The sequence below is a fragment of the Lithobates pipiens genome, unplaced genomic scaffold (genome assembly GCF_037356315.1).
Source record: "Lithobates pipiens isolate NorthernLeopardFrog02 unplaced genomic scaffold, aLitPip1_a1.2 Scaffold_51, whole genome shotgun sequence".
NCBI lineage: Eukaryota > Metazoa > Chordata > Amphibia > Anura > Ranidae > Lithobates > Lithobates pipiens.
In genome coordinates, this window is record NW_027507874.1 from 3,729,845 (window position 1) to 3,735,327 (window position 5,483).

At 52.5% G+C, this 5,483-nt stretch overlaps 1 protein-coding gene across 1 annotated transcript in view; it reads right to left on the reverse strand.

Moving 5' to 3' along the window:
* LOC143957207 (uncharacterized) overlaps positions 1-5,483 on the reverse strand; it is a 441,673-nt gene that overhangs the window by 145,556 nt on the left and 290,634 nt on the right. The gene's annotated exons all lie outside the window — the stretch shown is intronic.

Sequence of the window (5,483 nt, forward strand, 5' to 3'; positions counted from 1 at the left end):
TGAACCAGCCCTGACGCCTACAAAAACCATGTAATGTAAGAACCAACTAACCTACCTAAGGCTCAGTTCACACTACTGTGTGTGCGACGGCACGTCTGCGTTTTTGTGCCATACCCAGTGAGGTGACTGGCCTCAGGTGATCCACAGAGATGAAACAAATCCTCCTGCATAAGTTGTACCTGTTTACCTGCGCAGCTGTTCAAAGTCCAGAATTTATAAAGCTTGTCTGAGCTGTCAGAAAAAAAAGGGGGCAGAGAGTTGAAATTACACACTGCAAAGCTCAGCAAGGAGAGGTCTGAGAGCTGATTGGAGGAAAGGGACACAGCCCCCGTCACACAGGAACAGGGCTGAGGCTGTCAATCAGCTGGAGCTCCCTCCTCTGTCACCTTTTTTCTCTTGGTGTCAGGAGAACTCGTTAGAAGTGACTGATGCTGACAGCAGAGGAAGGAGACAGCAGACAGAAATCACCCTGAACTGGTACTAGTGTACTCTTCGGTATGCAAGCAGTACTTTTGGTGTGGACTGATGCATATTTATTTGGATGCACATTGCGCTCTTGTTTTGATACCACCCTGAACTTTTCCAAATGCCGCGACCACGTGGCAGCTGCAGTCTGGCCCCAATCACTTCAATGGATCCTGGTGATCATGCAGCCATGAACCACAGTATTGCAGCCAGAGCATTTACACCCCCTTCCACTTCAGCCGCAGCTAAAGAAGAAGCAGTTTGGGAAAAGGGGAGGTAAAAACAAGGCTCAACCACATGGTTTTACTGCCAACCCCCCCCCCCCCAACTGCAAATGTAAACCAACAAGCCCTTGGGGGTCTGTTGATGAAGCTGTGAATGTGACTTTCACCAAATTTTCTCTTGCGGAGAATCAATCACTGTCCTGTAAAACACATGTACCTGGAAGATTCCCCTGCAGAGAATGTTTGCTGAATGTCACGTTTTCAGTTTTGTACACACAGTGTGTGGCCGCGTACACACGGGCGGACTGTCTGCCGAAACTAAGTTCGTCAAACAGTCCGCTCAAACTTTTGAATGAACGAACACGCCCACACACGGCACTTTTTGAGCGGACAAATACGGCAAACTTTGTTCGTCGTACTAAGTCCGCGCAACTTTTGAAATGAACGGACTCGCCCACACACGAGGCAACAGTCCGCTCATTTCGAGCGCGTGTGCAGGTAGGCGGGGCCCGCGACAGAGACGTCGCGGGCTCCGCCGCCTGGAATGAACTTAAAGGGGAACCCCCAAAGTCCACAACAGACCCTTGTCCGAGCACGCTACCCGGCCGGCCAGGAAAGGGGGGCGAGCGAGCGCGCCCCCCCTCCCGAGCCGTACCAGGCCGCGTGCCCTCAACATGGGGGGTGCCTTGGGGAAGGGGGGGCCGCGTGGCCCCCCCACCTTGTCCCCCATGTTGATGAGGACAAGGGCCTCTTCAATGGGGCGGTGTCACATGGTATATGTCACATGGGTTGGTCACATGGGTTGATGTCACATGGGGACTATGACATCGTAAGGGGGCGGGGTCACCATGTGACCAACCCATGTGACATATACCATGTGACACCGCCCCATTGTCACTATATAAGTGGCCGCACAGCGCGGCTCTGGCATTCCGGCCGGAGAGAGCGACGTGTCAACATCTCCTGGAGAAGAAGAAGAACGGAAGGCGACCGGAAGGCGACAGCGGCGACAGAAGACCGGGCCACCGCCTGCAAAAGAGCTATAAGAAGGCGCGGTGGCCCGGCAGAAGAACGGAAGGCGGCGGCGACAGAAGACCGGGCCACCGCCTGCAAAAGAGCTATAAGAAGGCGCAGTGGCCCGGCAGAAGAACCGAAGAGGGGGACAAGACCCCCGAAGTCGGGAGAAGAGGCCGGCGGCGGGGAGGAAGAAAGCCGGGCTCCTCTGCTAGCAAAAGAGCTACACGAAGATAGTGGAGGAGTCCGGCGAGAAGACCCCCGAAGACGGAAGACCCCCGGAGCTGTGCAATAAAATATTTTATCTCGTGTGTTGTGTTTTTTTTTTTGGGTACTTTTATTTTACAGGTGAATGGGTAGGGGGTACATTGTACCCCATACTCATTCACATAGGGTGGGGGGCCGGTATCCGGGGGCCCCCTTATTAAAGGGGGCTCCCAGATTCCGATAAGCCCCCCGCCCGCAGACCCCGACAACCAACGGCCAGGGTTGTCGGGAAGAGGCCCTTGTCCTCATCAACATGGGGACAAGGTGCTTTGGGGTGGGGGGGCCGCGCGGCCCCCCCTTCCCCAAGGCACCCCCCATGTTGAGGGCACGCGGCCTGGTACGGCTCGGGAGGGGGGCGCGCTCGCTCGCCCCCCTTTCCTGGCCGGCCGGGTAGCGTCCTCGGACAAGGGTCTGTTGTGGACTTTGGGGGGACCCCCACGCCGATTTTTTCGGCGTTGGGGTTCCCCTTTAAGTCCATACCAGGCGGCGGGGCCAGCGACGTCTCCTTCACGGGCCCCGCCTACCTGGAGACGCGCTCGTAATGAGCGGACTTTCCTCCGAGCGGGAACAGTTTGCTCATTTCCAAAGTGGCCTACACACGGGCGGACTGTTCGCTCAAACAAAGTTTCAGCGGACAGTTTTTCGGAATTTCCGAAAAACTTTGTTCGTCAAACTGTCCGCTGAAACTGTCCGCTGAAACTGTCCGCTGAAGCCCCACACACGAGCGGACTGTCCGCTGAAACACTGTTCAGCGGACAAAGTTGAGCCAACAGTCCGCCCGTGTGTACGCGGCCTGTCTCTTAGAGCTTGTTCACATGTGTGTCAGGGAACGCCGCTCCTGTGAAAAGCGATCCACGCTTGGATCTTTTTTCAGAGGCGCTTGACAGACGGTGAGGAGGCAGCCTACTACCGCACCACAATCACCTGCGTCGCAGTAGTTGCATTTGGTGGCGGCACTGCCGGATTTGACTTGCATTGCATTCCCTTTCACACTTGTGTCACTTGTCCTGTGACTTGGGACTGCAAAGTTGCATGACAAATCATACCTCATGATTTCCAATGAGTACCATTCATATCTGTGCGACTTCAAAGTAGTCTCTGCCCTACTTTGGTCCGACTAGGATGCGAGTTGAGGTCCGTAGACCTCAAGTTTACACAGGCGTTCCCTGAAATCGCATCAAAACCGCACAATTCTCCAGTCGTGGCAGTGTGAAAGGGACCTGAGTCGCATTCGGTGGTGGTGCTGCCTGATTTAACCCTATAATCCCCATACTAGTGCGCCACTATCACCTGTATTGCATTCATCAGTGGCGCTGCCTGATTTAACCCTATAATCCTTATACTACCACACTGCTATCACCTGCATTGCATTAGCGGCGTCTGGTGGTGGCTCTGTCTGATTTAACCCTATAATCTCCATACTACCGCGCCGCTATCGCCTGCATTGCATTTAGCGATGCCGCTGCCTGATTTAACCCTATAATCCCCATACTACCGTGCCCCTATTGCCTGCATTGCATTAGTCGCATTCGGCGGTGGCGCTACTTGATTTAACCCTATAATCCCCATACTACCACGCCGCTATTGCCTGCATTGCATTAAACGCATTTGGTGGTGGTGGTGCCTGATTTAACCCTATAATCCCTATACTACCGCGCTGCTATTGCCTGCATTGCATTGGTCGCATTTGATGGTGGCGCTGCCTGATTTAACCCTATAATCCCCATACTACCGCACCGCTATCACCTGCATTGCATTTAGCGATGCCGCTGCCTGATTTAACCCTATAATCCCCGTACTACCGCGCCCCTATTGCCTGCATTGCATTAGTCGCATTCGGCGGTGGTGCTACCTGATTTAACCCTACAATCCCCATACTACCACACTGCTATCACCTGCATTGCATTAGCCGCATTTGGTGGTGGTGCTGCCTGATTTAACCCTACAATCCCCATACTACCATGCCGCTATTGCCTGCATTGCATTAATCGCATTTGATGGTGGCGCTGCCTGATTTAACCCTATAATCCCCATACTACCGCACCGCTATCGCCTGCATTGCATTAATCGCATTTGGCAGTGGTGCTGCCTGATTTAACCTTATAATCCCCATACTACCGCACCGCTATTGCCTGCATTGCATTAATCGCATTTGGTGGTGGTGCTGCCTGATTTAACCTTATAATCCCCATACTACCACGCCGCTATTGCCTGCATTGCATTAATCGCATTTGATAGTGGCGCTGCCTGATTTAACCCTATAATCCCCATACTACCGCACCGCTATCGCCTGCATTGCATGATTCGCATTTGGCAGTGGTGCTGCCTGATTTAACCTTATAATCCCCATACTACCGCACCGCTATTGCCTGCATTGCATTAATCGCATTTGGCGGTGGTGCTGCCTGATTTAACCCTACAATCCCCATACTACCATGCCGCTATTGCCTGCATTGCATTAATCGCATTTGATGGTGGCGCTGCCTGATTTAACCCTATAATCCCCATACTACCACGCCGCTATCGCCTGCATTGCATTAATCGCATTTGGCAGTGGTGCTGCTTGATTTAACCTTATAATCCCCATACTACCACGCCGCTATTGCCTGCATTGCATTAATCGCATTTGATAGTGGCGCTGCCTGATTTAACCCTATAATCCCCATACTACCGCACCGCTATCGCCTGCATTGCATGAATCGCATTTGGCAGTGGTGCTGCCTGATTTAACCTTATAATCCCCATACTACCGCACCGCTATTGCCTGCATTGCATTAATCGCATTTGGTGGTGGTGCTGCCTGATTTAACCCTATAATCCCCATACTACCGCGCCGCTATTGCCTGCATTGCATTAGTGGCGTTCGGTGGTGGCTCAGCCTGATTTAACCCTATAATCCCCATACTACCGCACCAATATCACCTGTGTCTTTACTACCCCTCAGCCGCTACCACCTTTAGCTGCTTGCTTTGGCAAAAGCAGGAATAATAGTCACTTTACGTGGATGGGGCCACTCTGCCACTGCATGCAACGCTAGTGTGGCAATGAAGGGGTTAAAGCAGGCAGCTTTGATTGCACTCTGAAGGGCAATCCGAATGCAAATAGCTCTTTAGAGGCCAAAGCTGGCGTGAAGGAGGCCTTCGTGTTTTATATAAGGAGCGTCTCAGGTCTCTGTCCGATCGATTGAGGCAGTTGGATCGAACTGCTGTAGATGAGCGTAGAACACAAAATGCCTCCAATGGTATATTACACATGGTAGATCATGGTTGGGGTGTACAGCTGCCATATCAATACATCAATCACAGAATAAAAACCCTCTAGCAGAGACTTTGGCGCAGTTGCTGCCAATAAAGAACGCTGGGTGCTACAAAGCTTCTGTTTGTAGGATTCTCACTGGCCCTTTAAATCTAACAAAACTCCAACTCCCAGAGTTCTCAAAGAGCAGCACGAGTGAGAACGAGGCTTGGAACCCGGAAACAGGAAGTAAGGGCTTGGAATGCACCCTCCCAGCTC